This window comes from Lissotriton helveticus, chromosome 2_1 (genome assembly GCF_964261635.1).
Source record: "Lissotriton helveticus chromosome 2_1, aLisHel1.1, whole genome shotgun sequence".
Classification (NCBI taxonomy): domain Eukaryota; kingdom Metazoa; phylum Chordata; class Amphibia; order Caudata; family Salamandridae; genus Lissotriton; species Lissotriton helveticus.
Genome location: NC_136059.1, coordinates 2,053,389,580 through 2,053,416,554, shown reverse-complemented (window position 1 = coordinate 2,053,416,554; position 26,975 = coordinate 2,053,389,580).

Genomic DNA, 26,975 nt, shown 5'->3' with positions numbered 1-26,975 from the left:
TCCGTAGCGGCCGCCATCTTGTCCCTCGGTAGGATTGAGAGACAAGAGGAGGCCAAAGCGAAGGGGGAAATGACCATAAGGGGGCATAGTAGATCCTTCCTGACCTCTTAGGTTTGATGTACCATTTTGCCAAGTTTGGTGTAATTCCGTTCAGCCATTCAGGCTGTAGACGTATGTAAATGTCCTATGGAAAATTGCATGGGGAAAACACATTTGAAAGTGTTGAAATTTAGAACCAATTAAAATGTTACTTTGGTTTTGTATTTGTGTGTGATGAAAGTTAATTGGTTATGTATATATGTCAAATGAGAGGAAACCACAGCCATTTTGTGATACTACTGTCTGAGGTACATTTGTGAGGAATTTTTGGTGGTGAATTTCTGGTGTTTGATTTACACAGTACTAACACTTCTGCTACTTTTAAAAAGGTGAGTTGTTAATTTGTAAGGGGAACTATGTTGTACACTTGAAGATAATTTGAAAAATGTTTTCTGTTATTTATTTGCAGTCCTTCTGTTATACTAAATACTTGATGAAGTTAGTTTTATATTATGTATTACTAAAAACGATAAATGAAAGTGATTATTTTTTTCTGCAATTTACAGCAAGCAATTTCAAAATAAAATGGCTCACAATGAAGAGACCGTGGCAATTTCTTTTGAATTGTCCACTACATTGATTGAAATTGAGAGCACCAATAATGAAATATTGTCACAAGGAGGACATGACTTGTATGATTCCATTAGATTGATTGAAATGGACAGCACCAAGAATGAAATATTGTCACAAGGAGATGACTTGAATGATTCCACTACATTGATTGAAATTGAGAGCACCAATAATGAAATATTGTCACAAGGAGGAGATGGCTTGTATGATTCCATTAGATTGATTGAAATGGACAGCACCAATAATGAAATATTGTCACAAGGAGGAGATGACTTGAATGATTCCACTACATTGATTGAAATTGAGAGCACCAATAATGAAATATTGTCACGAGGAGATGACTTGAATGATTCCACTACATTGATTGAAATGGACAGCACCAATAATGAAATATTGTCAGAAGGAGGAGATGACTTGAATGATTTTTTTGATCAATCTCTTGATGGCGAATTTATCGAGTGTTTGGAGACCATAGAGTTACAAGAATCATCATTGCAGACTTTTAATGAGGAGATTCCAGATGAGATGATTGAAGAGGAAATTACTGATGAGGACATGTTACTAGTTGTTTCAAATTTAGAAAATTCTGAAGAATAAATTTATATTTAGAAATCAAAAATTGTTTGAGACATTATTTATTTTTATTTTTAATTTATGAGGTTGTAGCGAAGTGATTGTAGTATAAAATGAGACTTATAGTATAGAGTGCAACATTTTTATGTTACATGGTAAGTTTACTCATATTTACTTCCCTTCTGCCACTATATTATCTCCAATGTGTATTTGACATCTCTTCTTCATCTCCGGCCTCCTTTCTCTCACTGTGTGTCTCCGATGCATCTTATCGCTGCTATTTTGTGTAATTACAGAAGAGAGTAAAATAAAATAGTTCGGAACGTGAAAAGGGGGCAAAGTAGAGTACTCCTCACCCCCTAGGCCTTTTTAGGCGGTCCCAAAAGGATCAGTTTCTGCTTTCCTGAGAGATTATGGTATGAGTTCCATATACCACAATAACTTGCATTACAACATGCAAGATATCTATCTCCTATTACCAACTTTTGGAGATATTCGCGCTAAGCGCGAATATCTCCAAAAAGTAACACCTGCCCTGAGCAGTTCTTAGCCATGTTATCCAATGGGAGGTGGATAACATGGCTAAGAGTATTAGCTCGGTAATGCATGAATATCGCTGAGTTTTTAGCGATATTCATGCATTGCGGCCGTTTATTATCGCATTTGCGATAAACCTTGATAATAGTAAGGTTTATCTTCGATAATTTCTGACGATGCTTAGTGGTAAAAAATTGGTTGGTAAGCATCGTTAGCGATAAATATCGCTTAACTTTGGTAATATGCCCCAACGTCTGTTAACGTTCGATTCGAAGGAAATGAGGAAGTGTTGAAAAACATTGTCTGCGCCATCTTGCCTTTTTTGAAATGCCACACTTTTGTCGTGCACGGCAGCCATTTTAGATGTCTTGACCAGACCCACTCTCTGCACGCTGTCGATTCGTAGCATGTCTCCTCACCCTCGTAAGCATCTCCCCCAGGCACTGGTCACCACCGCTCTCTGTCCTATGCATGGGCAATAAACCTTCCCCCATCTGCGCTGCTCTTCCCTGAGAATCACACTCTGTGCCCGCCCGACACCTCCCTTTCGCCCTATTCACTACCGCACCCTCTGACACTCCTCTTCCTCTGTGTCCGAATGTCCAGGCCGGTCCTAGGCTATCAGCTAGCCCTGCAGATGTAGTTTATGGCCCCAGCTGTAAAGAATCACCCCTCTTCAAAGGAGTTATAGTAGATCAAGGCCCACACCCGATGTGATCCGTCACAGCACACGCGTTCCTACTATCTGAAAACCATCCTGTATTGTGATTGGGGAGGGGACCGAGCCTGAAGCGGAAGATTCCAGGAATGACTCTTTGTACATCAAAGTTTTTACAATTATGTGTCACATTAAAAATATATAGCACTCCAACAAAGTAGTAGGAATATAAAACTTTAATAACATATAAATATATACAACAAAACAAAAACAGTAAAAACATTTAAACAACGAAGAGACCGTGGCAATTTCTTTTTAATTATCCAATAGATTTATTGAAATTGACAGCACCAATAATGAAATATTCTTGTCAGTAGCGGTCTGTTGTGCGAATAGTTCCAAGGCAGCAGAACGCGCTGAAATCTAGATGGCACGAAAGTGATGTCTAGTAAGTTGCCGCCCAGCAAAAAACGGCGTGGGGCGCCGCGGGGGTGAGTGAGTCCAGTAGGCACCACAGCTATTCTTACCGGCATTGCAGAATTACTGCTGGGGACAATGCCTGTGCTGTAGCAGGGTCACAGCAGAAACAAAAAGGATTCTGTTGAAGATGTTGTTGGTTTCAATTTGAAAACAGTTCTGGTGTCAACTGCTATGCTAATGTAGTGGTTAATGTTTTGTTTTCTCTAGAAAATGTAAAAGAGGGGGAGGCAGTCCAAAGTTCCGTTAAAAGGGCAAAGGAAAGGATCGGTGGTTTGAACTATCAGTCAAAAAGGGGAGGGGGTGCAATAATTTTTCCTACCGGGTCACACTGTGCTTTCACCGGAAGTGAGGTCTGCAGGATTGTAGTAATTCAAAGTGAGGCTGGCGCCAGCATGGGAGCGCCGACGTCCCGCGGATACAGTTTCGTCACTCCACGGGCGATCATGGCAGTCATTCCCCATCGGGGGTCGGAGACTCCCGCGGCTCCTCTAGAATCTTCAAGGTCGTGGAGGACTACGGTGGTGGAGTCAACCAGTGACCGGGCCATTTCTTTATGTTGGGCCCGCTCTTGCCAAGTCGACAGCCATTTTGAGAGTTCGGCAGCTACCGGCGATCGCGGGGTCACATGAGCGGACGGGCTCCACCCTGCCGGGCGAGACGTTGCAGCATGGCCACAGTGGAAGAACCGTTATCTAGGTCGTTCCGAAACTGTGCAGCACTGTAGTTGTTAGGATGCCACCGCCTGGAGCGCTGAGGGTGCAGCTGGGAAGCCTCCACCTGGGGAGGTGGGAGAGGCCTGTTCGCACCGTCTCTCCCTCCCAGTGCACCCCACGGCGTCTCGCTTGAGATTTGTTATGGCCGGACCAGGCGATGAGGACGAGGGGGGGGTCGGAGGCATGTGCAAGACATCCCCCTCCAGTGTTGTCGCAGCCATTATAAAAGAAAGAAGTGTCCCGTCCGTCTTCGGGCCGGGCTTCCGGTGGATGTCGGCCGGACGCCCCTGGCTCTGGCCCCATGAACGGGTTTCTTGGTTTATCGGCTGCAGCCGGATCCCGTCGGCCTCGGCCCCCCGACCGTTGGTGGTCGGACCGGAAGAGCATGTGGCGGGACTACCTGCAACTCTCAAGGGCCACCGCGGCCGGACTGGGAGAGAGAGGGGAGGGTCGAGGAGACATTCCCCCCCCCTGCAACTGTTCAGCGTTGTAAAGGCAATCCCCTGGCCGGGTCCCGCTGGTCTCGGCCTCTCCTCCGGCTACACCCCACGTTAGGATCTCCTGGCTGAGGCGTGGCAGCAGGACCTGCCTTATATGGGCTGCTCCCGGCTGGGCGTAGCCGGAACCCTGCCCCACCTTGGAAGTTTCCAGAGTGGGGGTGGATGTTCTACTGACTTGCATTTTCCCTAGTCTATCGATTTTTTTGGCGTGGCAGGCGGTGGGACAGCGAGGGGTGATTTGGTTTCTCTTACTGTTTTTCTGGTCTCTCACCACTGGCATATTTTAACGTTTTCTTGTTTCTAGGACATTAATAGGTTTTATCATTACGTTATGTTATCGTTTCTTTGTTCGTTGTTTAATAAAAGTTCATGTTCATCAGTGGCCTACTGATTTTCGTTTTCCTATTTTTTTCTTTCCAGGTTGTTTCATGGTAAAGTTTCTGTTAACAGGATACAGTGATCACTTCGTTATTATTGCATATGTCCTTTTCACTAGGGGTGCTCTCTGGTCGGGCCAGATGACGTATCTCTAGTAAATGGTCCGGGTGAAAAAGGTGCATCAATCAGTGGGGAGTAGATAGGCATGACAGATTACAACGGGGGAGAACGGTCCGCATTACGTACCCTTTCACTACTTGCAAAGATTTTCCTACGTTTATTTGCAAACAGGGAATACCTCCAAAAAGAACTAATTCCCAAACAGTCAATGTTCGGACAATCAATCAATCAATGAGGAATGAAATAGGTACGACGTGTTAAAGGCTTGCGTTACCTACCCTTCACTATCTGCAAAGGGAGATAGAATATTCCTATTCTTCCTCGTTTGCAGGTAGAGAAGATCGTTAAGAGAATTAACTTCGAACAATTCAATGCTCGATTGAAACAATCAACAAGGGGTACTGTGAACACAAATGAACGCCGCTTATATACATACGCATTGCTATTTTCAACAGGTTGTTCCTAATGTTTCTATTTTAGCGAGGTCAAAAGAGATCCCATTAGTGGCCTACTGATTTTGCTCGATTCCTTTTGTTTTTTTACACGATTTTTCGCTATCTGCAAAGACTAAACAGAGTATTGCGACTCTGTGCTTGTTTGTAAATAGAGAATGAACCAAAGAGAACAATCAATCAAATGGAGAGAGAAGCAGGCACGACGGATTACAAAGGGGGAAAGGGCTGCGTTAACTACCCTTCACTATCTGCAAAGAGAGAGTACTCCTAATAGAAATGAGGGGTGGGGGGCAGCAATCAAAGCAGATCAGTGTGCATAAACACGAAAAAAAAAATTCTTACCACGTACTTGACATTCGACAGCTTATGATATTTGCTATTAAAAAACCATTGAAATTCACTGAAAAAACCATAGGTTATAGACCATATATAGTTAGGAATTAGCATTTACAAAACCTTGAAAATTCACTGAAAAAACCATAGGTTATAGACCATATATAGTTAGGAATTAGCATTTAAAAAACCTTATTTTACTCACACAAAACCATTGAAATTCCATATATAGTTAGTTGCACTAACTATATATTGCGCACCCGCAATCCACTGCTGATGATGTCACATATTACATCATTCATGACATGGTCAGTGACATCACTGATGACATCACTGATGACATCTCAAATGACATCACTGATGACATCTCATTTGACATCAATGACCACATCACTGATGATATCATTCATGTGACAATACAATGCATCTCCTCACATTTTAATATAACCTCTGTTTCACCCAGTGTTAAAAACAGAGTATAATTTTTGAAACCATTGACACACCAATACTAGTTACTACATACGTACTCACTGATTCCTACGTCTACACACACATTCACTCATTCACCCATACAATCATTCATACATACAATCACTCATGTTTACAACACAATCATATGCACTCATACACCTATACAGACACTCACACTCTGCCACTCATCCATGGAGTTACTCACACACCTAGTCAGTCCTGTAAAGAATCAATCACACTTCCATTTTCTACTCTATACAGTTAAACATAGAGCACCTTACGTTTTCAACCATATACTAACACATACTTACTCTCTTATACAATCATTGATACAAGTACACATTGATCTGTACAGAGTCACACACCTCCCATCCAGCCACACACACACTCAGTCTCCCATGCAAATACTTGGGCAATCAATCAATAACCCATATAGTTACTCATATAGCTACTGATCAACACATGCAGCAGTTTACAGAACAACAGACATAATGATGCACAAATTAAGACAGTTTAGTCACTAACCCATGCACTCAGTGAGACACATTTAATCACTCACTCATACATTCAGTCATGCACCTACTAAATCCTTCGTCCAGACACTTATACATCCACTCATTCTTCAATATGTAAGACATATTTTAACTTTACAGAAACATAGTCACTGGATGTTGTCATCAGTGATGTCACTGACCATGTCATGAATGATGTAATATGTGACATCATCAGCAGTGGATTGCGGGTGCGCAATATATAGTTAGTGCAACTAACTATATATGGAATTTCAATGGTTTTGTGTGAGTAAAATAAGGTTTTTTAAATGCTAATTCCTAACTATATATGGTCTATAACCTATGGTTTTTTCAGTGAATATATATATATATATATATATATTACCTACTGGCGGTCGCCAGTAGGTATATATAGTTAGGATTTTTTCCCTATGGGATTTTTGAAAATTCTATGTCTAATAACTTTGGCGTTTGTGGACGGAATTGGCTGACATTTTCTGGAAAATGGAACATTTTGTTTCTGAGCAGCCCCTGGAAATTTGGGGGGGGTTCGTCAAGGGGGGGCCCGAGAAAAAAGGGGGTCCCAAAACGTGTTTTTAACATTGAGTTTTCCATAGGGCGGTTGGCCTCACTTTTAGCCCGAACCGCTGAATGGATTTCCACAAAACTTGGCAAAATTGTAGGGACTGGTAGCCCGATGTGCCTTTGCTAGGTCTCAATATATGTGCTTCAGTGGATTTTGAGAAATTAACGTTCAAAAAAAGATATATATCTGTAAGCGCGCTCTGGGCAGCGCTCCGGTTCGCGTACTTTACGCGTAACGGAACTTCGCGTAGAGAAGCTGATTGGCTCTCCGGTGTCTGTCAACATTCTAAACAGTCCGGAGCGGCCGCCATCTTGTCTCTCGGTAGGATTGAGAGACAAGAGGAGGCCAAAACAAAGGGGGAAATGACCATAAGGGGGCATAGTAGATCCTCCCTGACCCCCTAGGTTTGATGTGGAGGCTTTAAAAGGGCCCCGCGGGGCAAAAAAAAAACCAACTTTTTTTTGCGTGGATAGCGCCTGGTTCGCGAACCGGGAAGCGTTCTGGGCAGCGTACTATAAGGAAAAAAGAATGATAGACTTTTCAAATACTGTATGTTAATTGATTGTTGGTTTTGTTGATTATTTTTTAATTTTTTTATTTTTTAAGCAATTATTTATTATTGTGATTGTGTTTCAAAATTTAATAACATTTCTAACATTTAACTAGTTTATGAATTACATATAAAAATGATTAAAGACTCAAACAATTTTTTAATATTACATACAATTTTATTTTTCGGATTGTTTTTCAAAATTTAATAGAACGTCTAGCATTTGACTGTCCGATATGTCCTCTTGTTGAGTGAACATAAGTTCCCACATTTGACCGTCATCATAATGAAGTAAATGATCCACAGATTCTACACATTGAACTAATTCATGGTCCCGTGATTCAACCATGAAATCTGAGTCATCATTGTCCTCAATATCTTTTTCTGTGTTGTTCTCCAGAACAATTTCGAAGGAAATATTCTGCTCTCCTTCCATTTTCTTGCTGTAATTTGCATAAAAAATAAATATATCAGTAGAGATAGGGCACTGTTGGGTTTAAGTTCAGACAGGTACTAGTGAGTTTATAACAGAGAAGTAATCTATGGGCACTGTATGGTTTCAGGCGTGAAGTAGTACTATTAAAAAGTGCCTGTGAAAATTATACCACAGAAACCTAAATCAATCCATAATTATAATAAAGAAGCCTTTCTCAATGTCTAACTCTTACAGAGGGATAGTATATAACTATCTGAAAATGTTTACCATATTAACTTATAGTGCACAATATACTTCAGTTTTTAAAATAACAACTTACCTTTACAAAGAAGTTGAAGTGATTAGTGAAAATCCTATTGAAATGTACACCAGGAAGTAGTAGTCAAAATGGCTGTGTTTCTTTCTCTTCCTTTATATATATTCAGGTATATAACCAATGAAATGTCAGGTAAAAAAAGTAGAAAATGAAAGTAACATTTTCATTGGTTGTCAATTCCAACACTTCAGATGTGTTTTGTGAAGTAATTTACCTCAGGGTATTTAGAGAGGTCTACAGGCTAAATGGCTAAATGGAATTTCAATCAAATTTGTGAAAATGGTAGGGATTGGTATGTAGTATGAGCTAATCTATATTTGGTGAAATTATCTCCAGTCGCTTTTCTGTAAATTAGTTTCCCACCTTTTTTGATGGTGCGCTTCCCGGGGAGCGCCCCGGTACGCGAACTGGCGAGCGCCCCGGTACGCGAACCTTAAGCGATACGGGAGTCCACCATTTTGTGTTTCGGTCGACTTAAGATACAAGATGGAGGGCAAATAATGTTCAGAATGGGTAGAAGGGGGCACGGTAGACTTATCTTGACCCCCTAGGTTTTCTGAGGGTGGCTGAGGAGGCTTATATGTGCGAAAAAAAACATTTTTTTAAAAAATTTCGCGAGGTTCGCTTCCGGTTCGCGTACCGGGTAGCGCCCCGGGGAGCGTACTTTGTTGAAAATTAATGAAAAAAGTTAGAGAAAAATAATAATTGTGAGTGATCAGATGTAGGGTAGCTCTGAGAAGAGCTTTTGGGTTTATGGTACATTTAGGTACTTATAAGTAGGTACCAATGCACAGTCTTAAATTCAGAATGAAAACTCTGTTGCCCTCATCTGAGAAGTGAACTCCATCTCCTCTGTAGATATCTTGCATGTAGTAACGCAAGTTATTGTTGTACATGGAGCCCATTCCATGGTCTCTCATGTAAGCTGAAACAGATTTGTTTACATGCTTCCTCGACTTCTCAATTTGTGGACAAAATTGGTTCGACCACCTCCATTTCTGTCTTTGGCATATATTTGAATATACCAAGGCAGTCTGAGGAAAAAGTGCCATCAATTGTTCAAAGGTGTCCTTTAAAAGCATTTCCAGACCTACCCCAGTCAAAGTGCCCAAATCATTACCTCCACAGTGCACAATTAACAGGTCAGGTTTTGGCAAATGCATAAAGGTTTTCACCAATGGTATCAATTGGTGACATTTTAATCCTCTGTGGCCAAACCACTTAATTTCCACATCTTGTAAATTGAGGTTAGGTAAATTTCTGTTCTCAGCATACCTGTGAGCCCAGTGGATATAACTATGTCCAACAATCCAGACAGAAAACATGGTGAGAGAAGGTTCTGCTGCAGTCAGATGAAGTGTGGCAATGAAATGGCAGTTGAAAAAATAAGAGTGTAAAATGAAAAAAACTGTGGAGTTTCTGTGTTAATGAAGCAGTAAGAGTGATTGGTGGATTTTGATTGCTGAAAACAGAAAGTTAGGGTGCATGGATGAGTTCTTTGAAAGATGTATTTTGAGTGGTCAATAAAAAATAATTAAATGAAAGAATGCACTGGATATGCAGGTGCACTGAGAGTTCAGAGTTCAATTGCAACATTGTTGTGTGAACTTGCAAACACCAGAGGTCTTCCAAGAGGTGGTTGCTATGCAAAAAAAGCAGAGAGGGCAGAGGGGGGCAGGGTTTTGATTTGAAAAAAAGTGAGGGAAGAGTTTTGATTGGGTGACATGAGAGATATGTGTGAAGAATTACAGCATTTCTGTGCTTTTGATAGCTGCAGACTCTGGAGTGCATACCTTTTGCTCTGCTGAAGACAAATTGGTGTGTTTCTGAGACTGTTTTGAAACTCAAAGTATTTGCTAAGGTGAGAAAAGATTTCTTTTATTTAGATAGAGAATAGTGTGCTTTAAGGAGAAAATTATGAAGAAAGTTGTGTTTTTAAAATGTTGCTTAGTCTCAACTGTTTTACAAATAGATTTTGTTTCTTTGAGAAATTGTAATTGGAGAAAATGTGAAGTATTAGTACTGACAGGGTTTTTTTGTGCATAGGAGCTGTGGAGTGTTTTCAAATTATGACTTGTAAATCGTTTTTGAGGAAAAGGAATGGTTTTAATATTTATGACAAGGACATAATGGTGTATGCTTCTTTATAAGGCAATTGAGTGTCTCTGATGTTATTTTTCCCATTTTAATGTAAGACCTTTCCCTGTGGAGCAAATTGCTTGTAAATATGCTCCCACCTGTGCATGGCAAATTTAGATTTTGAATGTTTGTGTTACATAGCCATGTTAAAAGTGACCCAAACATGCTGCAACGGCAATCAAAAAAGGCTTTCATGTGTCTTAAGGACATTTTAAGTCATTTCCCCATGTGGAGTGTTTTCAAATTATGACTTGTAAATCGTTTTTGAGGAAAAGGAATGGTTTTAATATTTATGACAAGGACATAATGGTGTATGCTTCTTTATAAGGCAATTGAGTGTCTCTGATGTTATTTTTCCCATTTTAATGTAAGACCTTTCCCTGTGGAGCAAATTGCTTGTAAATATGCTCCCACCTGTGCATGGCAAATTTAGATTTTGAATGTTTGCGTTACATAGCCATGTTAAAAGTGACCCAAACATGCTGCAAAGGCAATCAAAAAACGTTTTCATGTGTCTTAAGGACATTTTAAGTCATTTCCCCATGTGCAGTGTTTTCAAATTATGACTTGAAATTCGTTTTTGAGGTAAAGGAATGTTGTTAAAATTTATGTGCGCCATATGCCCCCAAATTTCTTTTTCAGGGGTGCAGCAGGGTGTTCTTGAGACACCCCTGCACCTTTGGAAAAACTCCTAATTTGCGATGAGCTAATTGCTAATCGCAAATTGCACCTTCATTGCTATGGGCCTCCTGGCCCATGGAAATGAATGGGTAATTTGCAATTAGCAATTTGCTCATTGCAAATTAGGAATGGTAAAGAATCGCTATTTATTCCTTAAAATTCGCTATTTAGGAAATGCAAAATAGTTTGATGATACATATGGCGGTTCATCTCTAACAAGATAAGAAGCTTAGGGATACATTTATGATGACTGGTGCAATGAAGTGGACATCACTTACTTTATTGGTAGACCTTTACATGTATTATCTCCTCTGTATTCTTCATCAAGTGTAACTTTGATCTGCAATCCTGAGTAGGCCTCACCTTAAACAAACCTCTGGATAGGCCACACTTTATCCTCATCCTGAATTAATCATTTAAAATGCTAGGGACAGATTTATGATAGGTGTATGCCTCTTTTGCGCCACTGTGCGTCACTTTTGTGATGCAGCGGCGGTGCAAAAGATTTGCTATGAGGCGACAAAATTACAAATTGATGCATTTAGGCAGATGTGTCATGGTGTAAAAAACACCGTGCCACATGAAACCGATGCAGCAGTGATGCAAAAGATGCACCATGTTGCAAGACAGGCCTCACTTGGGGCCATATGTATCAAGCTAATTAGCATTTGCAAAGGCCGAAATTCTGTGAATTTCGGCCTTTGCGAATGCTAATTAGACAAATGGTATGTATCAAACAAGTTTGATGCAAAATAAGGAATAGCAAAATTTGCTATTCACTATTTTCTGATTGCACTGAAGGATTTGCAAATTTTGCAATTTCTTAAATGCAATGTATCAAACAAAAAATATGCAAAAAATGCCATTAAGGATTTGCAAATTACCACCAACTTCTAGTTGGTGGTAATTTGCGAATTCTTTTGAAAAAGCTTTTTTTCCAAAAAACAAAAGGTGCCATATGACGCCCATACATGCCCTTAGGGCATGTATGTGCGCCATATGCCCCCAAATTTCTTTTTCAGGGGTGCAGTAGGGTCTTCTTGAGACACCCCTGCACCCTTGGAAAGACTCCTAATTTTTCGATGAGCTAATTGCTAATCGCAAATTGCACCTTCATTGCTATGGGCCTCCTGGCCCATGGAAATGAATGGGTAATTTGCAATTAGCAATTTGCTCATTGCAAATTAGGAATGGTAAAGATTCGCTATTTATTCCTTAAAATTCGCTATTTAGGAAATGCAAAATAGTTTGATGATACATATGGCGGTTCATCTCTAACAAGATAAGAAGCTTAGGGATACATTTATGATGACTGGTGCAATGAAGTGGACATCACTTACTTCATTGGTAGACCTTTACATGTATTATCTCCTCTGTATTCTTCATCAAGCGTAACTTTGATCTGCAATCCTGAGTAGGCCTCACCTTAAACAAACCTCTGGATAGGCCACACTTTATCCTCATCCTGAATTAATCATTTAAAATGCTAGGGACAGATTTATGATAGGTGTATGCCTCTTTTGCGCCACTGTGCGTCACTTTTGTGATGCAGCGGCGGTGCAAAAGATTTGCTATGAGGTGACAAAATTACAAATTGATGCATTTAGGCAGATGTGTCATGGTGTAAAAAACACCGTGCCACATGAAACCGATGCAGCAGTGATGCAAAAGATGCACCATGTTGCAAGACAGGCCTCACTTGGGGCCATATGTATCAAGCTAATTAGCATTTGCAAAGGCCGAAATTCTGTGAATTTCGGCCTTTGCGAATGCTAATTAGACAAATGGTATGTATCCAACAAGTTTGATGCAAAATAAGGAATAGCAAAATTTGCTATTCCTTATTTTCTGTTTGCACTGAAGGATTTGCAAATTTTGCAATTTCTTAAATGCAATGTCTCAAACAAAAAATATGCAAAAAATGCCATTAAGGATTTGCAAATTACCACCAACTTCTAGTTGGTGGTAATTTGCGAATTCTTTTGAAAAAGCTTTTTTTCCAAAAAACAAAAGGTGCCATATGACGCCCATACATGCCCTTAGGGCATGTATGTGCGCCATATGCCCCCAAATTTCTTTTTCAGGGGTGCAGCAGGGTCTTCTTGAGACACCCCTGCACCCTTGGAAAAATTCCTAATTTGCGATGAGCTAATTGCTAATCGCAAATTGCACCTTCATTGCTATGGGCCTCCTGGCCCATGGAAATGAATGGGTAATTTGCAATTAGCAATTTGCTCATTGCAAATTAGGAATGGTAAAGAATCGCTATTTATTCCTTAAAATTCGCTATTTAGGAAATGCAAAATAGTTTGATGATACATATGGCAGTTCATCTCTAACAAGATAAGAAGCTTAGGGATACATTTATGATGACTGGTGCAATGAAGTGGACATCACTTACTTCATTGGTAGACCTTTACATGTATTATCTCCTCTGTATTCTTCATCAAGCGTAACTTTGATCTGCAATCCTGAGTAGGCCTCACCTTAAACAAACCTCTGGATAGGCCACACTTTATCCTCATCCTGAATTAATCATTTAAAATGCTAGGGACAGATTTATGATAGGTGTATGCCTCTTTTGCGCCACTGTGCGTCACTTTTGTGATGCAGCGGCGGTGCAAAAGATTTGCTATGAGGCGACAAAATTACAAATTGATGCATTTAGGCAGATGTGTCATGGTGTAAAAAACACCGTGCCACATGAAACCGATGCAGCAGTGATGCAAAAGATGCACCATGTTGCAAGACAGGCCTCACTTGGGGCCATATGTATCAAGCTAATTAGTATTCGCAAAGGCCGAAATTCTGTGAATTTCGGCCTTTGCGAATGCTAATTAGACAAATGGTATGTATCAAACAAGTTTGATGCAAAATAAGGAATAGCAAAATTTGCTATTCCTTATTTTGCGATTGCACTGAAGGATTTGCAAATTTTGCGATTCCTTAAATGCAATGTATCAAACAAAAAATATGCAAAAAATGCCATTAAGGATTTGCAAATTACCACCAACTTCTAGTTGGTGGTAATTTGCGAATTCTTTTCAAAAAGCTTTTTTTCCCAAAAACAAAAGGTGCCATATGACGCCCATAAATGCCCTTAGGGCATGTATGTGCGCCATATGCCCCCAAATTTCTTTTTCAGGGGTGCAGCAGGGTCTTCTTGAGACACCCCTGCACCCTTGGAAAAATTCCTAATTTGCGATGAGCTAATTGCTAATCGCAAATTGCACCTTCATTGCTATGGGCCTCCTGGCCCATGGAAATGAATGGGTAATTTGCAATTAGCAATTTGCTCATCGCAAATTAGGAATGGTAAAGAATCGCTATTTATTCCTTAAAATTCGCTATTTAGGAAATGCAAAATAGTTTGATGATACATATGGCAGTTCATCTCTAACAAGATAAGAAGCTTAGGGATAGATTTATGATGACTGGCGCATCACCAGGGATGTGCCAGTCATCCTGCGCCGCTGTTCCGCCACCCATGGTGTGCTGCATTTACAATGCGACGCAGCATGGGGCAAAAATGGCACAGATGCGTGAGTTGTATCGCAAGTGCGATGCAGCTCCAGCAAGGCTCAGGGGTGCCCCATCTCCACAATGCTGCGTCAAGACCTATGCCTGTTTCAAGCAGGCGCAGGGTTTTGACGCAGCATTGTCCTATCTGATTGTAAATGCGGCACACCATGGCTGGCAGAGCAGCGGTGCACATTAACTGGTGCATCCCTGGGGATGTGCCAGTTAATATAAATCTGCCCCTTTACATTTAAGTATGTGCAGGGGACACAGAGTCGGTGAGGCTTATCCAAGGTTAAGAAGAGATGAGTCCTGTTCACTGAAAAATTGGACATAGGCTTCACCTCCTCAGCATCACTGGACATGGCTAAATAATAGCTGCAAAATGTTACTCTTGTTAAACAATTTTACTATTATAATCTCTGAGATTTGTCTCTTACTCTGCAACATCTCATTGTTGTTATCTTTCTTTAAAGATAACGACAACATCAACATGAGCGACAATCAGCAATCAGTTGATTTCGACCTCATCATTGAACTCGTAATTGAAACATCAGTGGATGTTGATCCCTTGGATGATTTAAATCCTGACGATGAAGAAGAACGTGATGAGGATGCAGATTTGTCAGAATTGTATGACATAGGATGGGAAGCTGACGTGCTTGAGCCTATGGAACTATAAACATTTATTTTAAAAATGTATAATAAATAAAAAGTAAAAATGAAAACCGTTTAATTTAAAAATAAAGACACCTTCAAAAACAGGTTATGTGTAGTGTCTTCAATAAAATATTAAAATATGCTCATAAAATTAGATCAGATTCACATATAAAACAGCACAGGTAAAATGAATATGAATTCCATTTCTTTTCTGCTATTTCTGTATTCTAAATTTGCCAAGCACTAAAAAATCTTCTATGTAAAAATGTCAAGTAGTGTTTTAAGTTTTTGATTACTGTTATTGATTTACTGTTGGGTAATAGTGGTTAATAACATTTTTTAATATATTTTACCACAGATTCAACTGCAGATCATTTCAAGATTTCAGCATGCCAACTAAAGAAAGACTGAGAAAGGCTGCAAAACGTCAAAGACAGCAGGTCAATGAAAAAAAGCAGCAGTCCTCTAACAAAAAGATTTCTCAAGTCACCAAGAAAGCACCGGGTAAGAGTACAAAAACATTCATAAGAAATATCTGTAGTAAAAAAATATTACTACAGAAAATGTTTCAGTCCAGAAAAAGACAAGCAATTCAAACGGAAAGGAAAGGCCAATGAAAAATGTTACTGCTAGAGCAAGAGATAACTCTGTGCATGATAGTAGAAGGAAACAACAGTTTAGGGACATTCGTAAACGAATGTTCCGCAACAGGATAATTGGCAATTTGTTAAAAAATATTAAGAAAGGTCAACAGAAAGTGGTTTTTTATAAGAGAAAAAAAATAGTTGAGAAAGTTATTGATCAGGCATTTGAAATTAAACGTAAGTTATTTATTTTGATAATCAATAGAATTAGGAAGCTAAACAAGGCAATTTATGATTTCAAAAGAAATAGTAGATGGAAGAGAATAGTTAATCGTAGTAATTTTTGTGAAGTTTTTTCTGGAGAATGGATGCATAGTTCAAGCTGTGAGGCATTTTTTAATGAGGAGAGTTATTTCCAGGATAATGATTTGGTGCATGCAGTTGACACCAGTGGTCGAGCTTATGAAGTGAAAGATGGTTGTCCAGTTGAAAAAGAAAAACTTGTGACAACAGAGGCAGAAGAGGTGTTAGGTAATGAGGTTTTAGGAAGACGTCCTAAGGGTCCTGTGTACACCTGGAAGTGTAGTAGTATTTGCAGTGTGCGACAGGATTCCATCAATTTGCTTTGTGATTTTGTACGGTCATTTAATAAGAAAAGTTTGAAGCAGAAAATGAAGTTGTTGCAAGAATTAGATCCTTGCAGAGTGAGAGAAGTGACAGGTTTGCATGGTCATTCACTGGCTTGTCTTTCCAGGAGAGTATGCCAGAGTGTTTTTCATCATTTCAGGATGCTAGCAGTGCATCATAATAAAGTGAGGAAATTAGTTAGAATGTTGTATTATGCTAAGAGTCCAGCAATTATGCTTAAACAATTATGCGCTGCTCTTTTGCATGGTTCTGAAATAGATGTGAAGAATATATGTGAAGAAATTGAGTTTTGTTACTTTGGAAGTAAAGAGGAGAATGTTGAAATTGACCAAGAAGAAGCGGGTAATGTGGAAGATAGTGTACAGGTTTCCAGTACAGATAATTTCCAGAGGGAAATTGCGACGTTTCAGGTCAAATCAAGTGAGAGGCCAAATTTTACTTGTGTGTGTTGTCGACGCACTTATTATAAGAATCAGACTAAGTTAGTGGATTTATATGCAAAAAGTGAAAGGGAAAATAATAGTGAATGGAAGGATTTCACAACATACTTGATGGTAGAAAATTGTTTTGATTTGGGATTGGATCAACGTGTGTGTACTTATTGTTGTAATAAATTAAATCAAAACCAGATGCCTGCTAGAGCAGTTCATAATAATCTGGAATTGATTGAGATTCCTTCTGAATTGAAGGATTTAAATACTTATGAATCTATTTTGATTCAAAGTATCCATCCCTTTCAGGCTATTGTAAGAATGGAGCCAAAGACAGGGAAATTGCCTCCATCAGATTTACAGAGAGGATTAAAGGGAAGAGTTGTTTATTTGCCTCTAGATTTGAAGAAAAACATTAACACAATTGGAGTAGAAAAAGTGGAAGAGGAACCTCTGGTTATCTTAGTTAATGGGGTTCCGACAAAGAATAAGAAAATATGGCAAGATTTAGTGGATGTTAGGAAAGTTAAAAAGGCAACATTGTATTTGAAAAAAAATAATAAATACTATAAGAATGTGTATGTTGCAGAAGAGGAAGTAAGTGAGGAAGAGGATAGTGATTTGTGTGCTGGTCAAATTGAGAAAGTAAAACCCTATACTAGTGAAGAAATATATGAACATTATAGTGTTCATCCTTTGCATTCCAAGGAAGTCATGGGGAATGCTATTGAGTTGTTTCAAATGAAACAAGCCAAAGGGAGTCCCATTAGTGTTTGGGAGGAAAGTTTGGAAGCTCGGTGTTTCCCACAGCTTTTTCCAACAGGTCAGGGACGAAGATATGATGAGCGACCTCATCAAATTCCTGCTTCTGAATACCGGACTTTGCGATTGTATGCAGGAGATGCTAGGTTTCGACAATGCATTCCTTATTTGTTTCATCTCCTGTTTGAAAGCGATCTGTCTGGACTGTCATATGCAGTGAACCACATCTTGAAAAGTGGTATACACATGCAAAACATCTCGGCAAGTGACTTTATGGATAAAGTCAATGTCCAAGACAGTATTTTGGATTCTCACCTGATTAATCTCATGGCGTGTCAGCGTGGTACTAATGAGTACTGGTACCGTCGTCATGGTGATTTAAAATGTATGCTGAGGAATTTAGGAACTCCCACATGGTTCCTCACTCTGAGCTGTGCCGAGTATGGCTGGGAAGACTTACTTGAATTTCTACGAGAGGCAAATGCTAACGTAGAAAACATCGAATTCAAGACACCCGGAGAACTGTGCTCTTTGGATCCAGTCAATGTATGTAGGTACTTCAATCATAGATTTGAAGCTATGATGTCTTTCATCATGAATAAGAAGAATCCACCTCTTGGAGAGGTGTTGGATTTCTTCTGGAGAAAGGAGTACCAAGCAAGAGGTGCTCCTCATATACATATGTTGCTGTGGATCAAGGATGCACCTAAATTTGGAACGGATCCAGAAGACTCAGTGATGAGTTTCATACAACAGTATTCTACGTGTGCTGTTCCAAACGCAAAGGAGAAGAAAAGCCTAAGAGAAAAAGTTCTACGTTTCCAAAGCCATCGATGTGGAAAGTACTGTCGTCGTAAATTCCGAAACAAAGACAAGTTCTACACCAAATGTCGTTTCGGCTTTCCACGACCGGTGATTTCTAAAGGAAGAGTGAACAGTTTGATGTCTTCGCTGCGACATAATGTGATGAAGCAATCACCTAAAAACACATACAATTTGAAGAGGAACGAAGAGTCTAAGTACATCAACGACTACAGCCCGGTGATTTTGTCCATGTGGAATGCTAACATGGATATACAGTTTGTGGCTGATAACTGTATGGCTGTGGCTCGGTATGTGACATCTTACATCACCAAAAAAGAGAAGACAGAATTGAAGGATATGTGGGAGGACATTTCCCATGAAAAGAGCCTCAGCAAGAAGTTGTACAGTTTCAGTCTGAAGATGTTGTTGCATCGAGAAATCGGAGCTTACGAATGTTCTGACCGGTTGTCTTCAGCAAGTCTCTATGCCAAGTCCAGGAGTATCGTTTGGGCGAGTCTTGGTCTTGCTGCAACGCGTAATCGAGTTCTCAAACCTGTGCGGGAAATTGAGTATTTGGCGGAAAAGGAGCCAAACAGTACCGACATTTTGAAAACCAACATGTTGGATACATATTATCCAAATCGAAGCAGTCACCTCGAGAATGTGTGTCTGTATGAGGTTCTTCAAACTTACATATTCAAGAGGAACATCAAAGAAGATACTGAGAAAGGAGTGTATGCTGTAATAGGAAGTGAGGGATGTCTGGTCAAGCAAAGAAAATGCCACTTGATAAACCATCGAAAATTGAGTGGCGAATCTCCTGAAAAAAAGGAGTTTTTCTATTTAGCACTTTTGCAACTTTTCAAGCCTTGGCGTGCAGATTGGGAACTGCTTGGAGATTTCCTCTGTTACGAAGACTCTTTCAATGCCGCCAAGGAGACCATAGAATGTCCTGCTTTTCCCAAATATGTAGAAATGTTGAATGTGGAAATCGAGCAGGAAGCAACGATTGCAGCCGAGATTGCCAGAGACAGTTCTCAGGACAGTCAGAGTTCTGCTTCATTGAGTCAGGATCCACTAGGAGGACCTGTTATCGAAAATGAAGCTGCCACTGCTATGAATGAAGTGGAAAGAGCCATGGCACATGCTCAGGAGGATGCGGTTAACTTAGAAGAGTTGGAAAGACAACTCAACGTTGAGCAGAGGAAAATATATGACGAAGTTACCATGCAAATTGATCATGGATTAAGTCATGACAAGAAAGAGTGCTCATGTACGTCGTTGAAGCCTGTCCGACTGTACGTGAGTGGAGAAGCGGGAACTGGAAAAAGTTTCCTTATTAAAGCAATTTCATGTTATTTGCAGGAAAGGACAGAGTCATCGCTGTCTTGTGTTGTCACCGCTCCAACTGGACTGGCAGCACATAACATTAAAGGGATTACTTTACATCGTTTACTGATGCTGCCAGTGGAGCATGACAACAAATTACAATATCACAAGCTATCTGGAGATGCTTGTTGTGAAGTTTCAAGAGTCTTGAGGAAAATGAAACTTCTTATCATTGACGAAGTAAGCATGGTTTCCAATGTCATGCTTGCTTTTGTGCATTTGAGAATGCAAGAAGTTCTCAAAACAGAGTATGATGTGTTATTTGGTGGCAAACACATCATTGTTTTCGGAGATCTTCTGCAGCTGACACCAGTGAAAGGGCAACCTGTGTTCAAAATGCTCACGCATGAAGATACCAGGAAGTGCCTAGGGAGCATTGGCAACGTCAATATTTGGTTAAACTTCAATTATGCTGAACTGCATGAAAATATGCGTCAGGCGAAGGATGAAGTTTACAAGACTATTCTACAAGATGTTAGAATTGGAAAAGTGACCGAGCATGGGAAAGAAGCTTTACATGCACGATTACTGTCAAATTTATATCCAGAACAAGACGTTGTGCCTGAGAATATTTTTCTGAAAATTACTGAGAACAAATCTGGAATATGTTTGATGCCAACTCTTGCAGAATGTGCCAAATTCAACAACAAAATGTTGCATTTAGAAAAGCAAGAGATTGTGAAACTGGAAGCTATTGACAGAGTAGAGCATATGGGATCAACAATTATTTTGTCTGAGAATTTGAAAACAAAATTGGATTCATTAGAGAAGAGCATATCTAAAACTGCAGGTTTTGAAAAGACTCTGAATGTGTGCTTGAACTGCCGTATAATTTTAAGAAGGAATTTACATGTTGAAAGAGGTCTGGTAAATGGATCAATGGGTAATGTTGTTGATTTTGTGAAATACAGAAATAGAGATGGAATTGAATTTTTAAAAATTAAATTTGATGACATTGAGGAAGTACAGCTAATTGGTCGTTGTTCTGCTAGATTTATGCTTGTAAAAGACTTATATGTTCGCCGTAAGCAGTTTCCTGTTTGCTTGGCATATGCGGTGACAACCCATAAATCGCAAGGTTTAAGTGTAGACAGTGCATTGGTGAATATTGGCAGTTCTGTGTTCAAGGAGGGTATGGCATATGTGGCATTGTCACGAGTTAGAACTTTATCGGGATTGTACTTGATTGAGTGTGATGTCACAAACATTTGTGCGGATCTAGATTGTGTTAAGGAATACAATAGGTTAAGAAGAGAGTATGCGCCACATTTGCCTCAGTATCCTTTGTTTGAGAAACGTGTGGTAGGCCGGAAACGAAGAAATGTGACCAATACTGGGGAGGTTGTAGCAAAAAGACGAAAAGTCGATGAACCTGAAATTATAAGCAGAAACAAAAAGGATTCTGTTGAAGATGTTGTTGGTTTTCAATTTGAAAACAGTTCTGGTGTCAACTGCTATGCTAATGTAGTGGTTAATGTTTTGTTGTCTCTAGAAAATGTAAAAGAAGAGATTGTAGTCAATTCTGATCAAAGATTTTGCAGTTTGTTAAATTCTGTGTTAGAGAAATGTAGCACTGATAGAACAAACATAGAAAGTGTGTCTGAAATTCGAAATCTGTTAGACAGATGTTCAGGCCAAACACAATTCTCTCAAAATATTCAGCAAGATTGTCAGGAGTTGTTAATGTATATGCTTGATGTATTGCATGCTGAAGGTGTAGATGTAGATCAGCTGTTTGGGCTTTCTTATCAATGGCAGCATGACTGTGAGAACTGTAGGGTATCAAGTACTACTAGTGTAGACTCAGAAAGATTTATATATTTAACTTTGCCAGACAGTAAATCAGTCTCTTTTAATAAGCTAGTAAAAGCAGCTGATCACAACATGGAGTGTAGCCAATGTAAATCTGAAATGATGTCCACATTATTTATACAAACATATGGCCAGTATATCATTTTAATGTTCCAACGATGTAGGCCTGATGGAACAAAATTGACAACTTTAATTAAAAATTTTGTGGCTTCACAGTTGTCAATATCAGGAAGGACTTTTGTAATTGCAGCAATTATATATCATGACGGTCCTTCAATAACATCAGGACATTACACAGCTTATTTAAAGTCTAGAAATGGCTGGTCATTCTGCAATGATTCTGTTTTAATTTTTAAAAAAAAATTGCCATATGACCTTAAAAACTCTTACCTGGTGTTTTTAAAACCAAAATTTTAGGGAAACAATCTCAGGATGTGCTCTGAGGAATTTCAAGAAGTTCTAATGGCTCCTACACAATTTGGCCTTGAGGATAAGTGTAGTACAGAGACATAACTTCTTACCATAACAGTTGACATCATCGAAAAATAACTGCACTTTGAATGAGTTCAGAAAAACTGATTCTTTTTATAAGCTAATTGAAGCAGCCAATCAAAACATGGAGTAGAGGGAATGTAAGTCTGCAATGCTGTCTACTGTTTTATATTGCTTTGTGATTAAAAGTGATGTAGAGAATTAAATAATTGTATTAGTCATAGAGGTAGTGTAAATCTGCTTCATAGTAAGCAGTATCAGTGTCATAGGAAATGTAGAACATGACTGAGGAAGAAGGGGAAGATATTACTAGTCCAGGATTGTGAAAATGATCTTCAACATTTTAATTCTGAAAGTTGCGGAAATGCCAAATGACGGGATTGGCTTACAAGAAATCCAAGAGTTATAAATGGCTCTGACAAGATTTGGCCTTGTGGAAACTTGTGGTAGAGAGCAAGAAGTCATTTATTGTATGTAACATGTTTTTCAAAACGATGGAGGTTTTCTTTCAGAAAGTGGCGGGCTGAAAGTAATAACAGCACAACAGAGTGTAAGCTGTTCATAGGACATCCTTCGACGTCATGGAAAGTAAGTTAACTTTAAGGAGTTCTGAACTCTGATTTGTTATGTTGTATGGGTTTTTTAAACACAATCATTTTGATTGTGTTTTTTTTTCCCCGCTGTTATATGATGAATACCTTCAAGTCACTGTTTTTAGTGAAATTTGATACATTCTGAGAACAGCAAAAATAAACCATTTAACATGTATAATTAATTCTGTACTGTTTCCATTTATGATGTACATTTAGAACTGTGTAGGAGGCATGGAGAAGGAGAGGCTTCTGTAAGTGTCAAAGTTCTTGCATACAGTGCTCATATTCTACGTAGTCTTTCATATGATAGACTACATTTCCACAATGAGATACCTAAGCAAAGGAAACACAGGTCATATGATTGTGGTATGAGCAAAAAAAATTGCATGTTTTTCAATTAAATTACCTGTGTTTCCTAACATTACACACCACATTGTGTAGATGAGGTTTAGGCCTGTTCCTGGAGACAGAGGAGGTCTGACATTTGTTCAAGAGTGCAGTGGACATTACTCACTTCGTTGGTAGGCCTCCACATGTATTATCTTCTCTGTATTCTTCAACAAACCTAAATTCCATCTGCAACCCTGAGTAGGACTTACCTGAAACAAATCTGTGGATAGGTTACACCTTATTGGCATCTTGAAACAATCATTTAAAATGTTAGGGTCAGATTTATGGTGGCCGTGCGCCTCTTTTGCTCCATTGTGGGTCACGTTTGTGTAAAAGATGCACCATGTTGCAAGATAGGTTTCAGTTCATCTCCAGCAAGATACCATCAGTTTAAAATGTATATAATTAGCATTGTGTAGGGGGCATGCAGAAGCAAAAGCTTTTATAAGTGTCAAAGTTGTTGCATGCAGTGCTGCACTTCTAGGTACTGTTTAATATGCTGGACTACATCTGCACTATGAGATACCTAAGCAAAGGCAACACAGGTGATGTGATTGTGAAATGAGGAAAAGAAACTCCACATTTTTCAATTACATCACCTGTGTTTCCTAAGTTTATGAATGACATTGTGCAGATGAAGTTTAGGTCTGTCCACGGACACAGAAGAGGTCTGGCCTTTGTTCAAGAGTGAAGTGGACATGACTTACTTCATTGGTAGGCCTTCACATGTATTATGTCCTCTGTTCTCTTCAACAACTCGAAATTTCATTTGGAACCCTGAGTAGGTCTCACCTCAAACAAACCTCTGGATAGGACACATCTTATTGGCATCCTGAAGCAATCATTTAAAATGTTAGTGTCTTGCGACACTTTTGTGAGACAACAGCAGTGCAAAAGATGCACCATGTTTTAAGATAGGCCTCACTTCATCTGCATCAAGATACTGTTAGTTTAAAATGTATATCTTTAGGACTGTGTAGGGGACCTGGAGAAGCAGAAGCTTCTGTCAGTGTCAAAGTTGTTGAAAAACTGTTTGTCCTTCAATCTTTTCCCTTGTCTTTTCTAATTTTTAAATACATGTTTTAATATTTTTCAAATGTTTGTTCTCTCTTTCACAGATTGAAAGTATAAAAACAAAAAGTGAGTAATTTAACGACAATTATAAGGTAAATGTTTTGTAGTCTTTTCGTTACATTTCTATCACATTCACCTACTAGTAGTTCGACAGCTTCATTTCTTTAACCCTCAATTTCCTGCCTTTGCTACTTTCCTCATTACTTTCTCTATTACCTTCTTACTCAACTCCTTCCACTCTTTTTCTCAGTCCCTCTCTTCTCATAGTTCCTCACTCTTGTTCCCTCACTCCGTCTCTATTACTCTTAGTGTCTTTGACTGATCACTCTTTCACTACTTGTTCATAATGCTTTCTCTGTGTAGTTGAAGCACACTAAGGGGCATATTATGAACACAGCCAATAAAATTATTGCTGTTTTTATTGGCAGAAAACTGGTGCAAAAGTGGTTTTAGCGGCAGTTTTCTGCCGCAAAAGCGGCTTTGGTGACATATTTCTGCCGATAAAAGCTGCAAAACTTTTATTGCCTATGTTGATGATATGGCTCTATGTTATTTACATTTCTTTGCTGTTTCAATTAATCTTTTTCTGTTATTTTTTGTTTTCTGTTTTCTATTTTTTCTCTCTGTTATTCCACATGTTTTAATCTTATTTTGAACATTCACTCACATTCTCCAAGAAACTCTTCTTTGTTATTGTTCTACTCTCTTTTTTTTCTTTCACTTCCTTATCTATTTTGTTTTTCACAATTATACCCTCTTCCATCTTTTCTTCGGTAAATAGATCTATTAAACAGTATCTCTGGTTTACTCCCTATAGCTGTCTTTCTTTTAACATCACTCTCTGTTTACTTTCCTTATACTTACTCTTCTTTTTTTTTTTTTTTTTTGGGTTCGCTCCCGGTTCGCGTACCGGGAAGCGAACGGGGAAGCGAACCAAAAGAAATAGAGCTTGCCAGAGTGCTAAACATTCTAGCAATTTTTTTTGAAAGGGAAGGTAGTTCTGAAAAGAACTTTTTTTTTAATGTTTTTGTTGTTTTATATATTTTTTTTTTTTCTGAACATTTTTTGGTTTTTTTGTATTTTTTGAACAATTTTATATTTTTTTTTGGTTTTTTTGGGGGGGAAACAACAAAAAACAGGCATTGAAAAGGGCTAAACAGGAGCAAAAAAAAAATTACTGTCTGGGACGGTTAGGGTAATTATGATTTTCATAAGCTACGTTGATTAACGTTATGCTCATGTTACCACAGGAAAGCAATGCACCGCAATACGAACAGGTGAACTTGATGTGTGCAAAGTTCTCTTGAATGTTTGGCACGGTTTCCCGTGCCTCTGCTCCTGACAACGATATTTGAGAAGTTGACCTGGCCACAGGAGTTGTTGTTGGGTTCTCCTGCAGGTCACGTATCTCTGCCCGGCTGTAATTCAATGGATGCCACCTGTTCATGTGCCGATGCATGGTATAGTTCCCATAGCTATACTTTTTATCAGTCCCTCTTGATAATTTCTCTTTGCAAATGAGGCAGGTGACATACCTCGCATTTACTTTCTTCTGCCCTGGAGGGAATGAAAAAAACTGCCAAATGAAACTGTCTTTCCTATGGGAAACCCGGGGCACCTCTTCCAAGAACTGTGGTCCTTCTGTCTCCTCTTCCTCTAGTTCTTCCTCTTCCTCCTCTGTGTTGGTGATGACCTGGGGAGGTGGTCCTCTCTTCCCATGAGGAGGTGGAGGTGGTGGTGGGGGTGCACCAGCTGAAGCAACTACTGAAGCCATTGCTCAAGTATGAAATAAGGTCTTCCTCTCACAAAGATGAAAGTCAGAGTGAGGAAAGAAGGAGGGGTTTTTATCATTTGGGAAAAACAATAGTTCTAAACCAATGAAACGTGTTATTTTTAGGTCACCTGACCTAACCTTACATCATTATGAAACCAAAAGTGAAATGAACCAATGAAAAGTTTTATTAACAAGTCACATGACCTCTTACGCTTAAGTTACGCGCTCCGGAACGCGACCCAGATCGCTTCCGGGTCGCTGCGCTTCGCGCCTCGGTTCGCGCTCCGGAGCACTTCCAGGTGCGCTAACGCGGCGCGTCATAAGACGCATTACGCGGCAACGCGATACGTCGCGCTTCCGCGACGCGCCCCGGATCGCTTCCGGGGAGCTGCGCTTCGCGTCTCAGTTCGCGTACCGGAGCACTTCCGGGTGCGCTAACGCGGCGCGTCATAAGACTATTACGCGACAACGTGATACGTCGCGCTTCCGCGACGCGTCACGATGTTCATTTCTAACGCGGCAGTTCCGCAAACGGAACGTTTACCGGTTCGCGGACTGGGTCACGGCATCAAGGTGAGCTAACGGGAAGCTTCCCGGTTCGCGAACCGGGAGCGAAGAAAAAAAAATATAAAAAAAAAAATTATTAATAAACATATAAAATATATTTTGGGATTTAAAGAAGAATACATTTTACAGCTACAGATATTAGCTTTTAAAAAACCAATGAAATTCACTGAAAAAACCATAGGTTATAGACCATATATAGTTAGGAATTTGCATTTACAAAACCTTGAAAATTCAATGAAAAAACCATAGGTTATAGACCATATATAGTTAGGAATTAGCATTTAAAAAACCTTATTTTACTCACACAAAACCATTGAAATTCCATATATAGTTAGTTGTACTAACTATATATTGCGCACCCGCAATCCA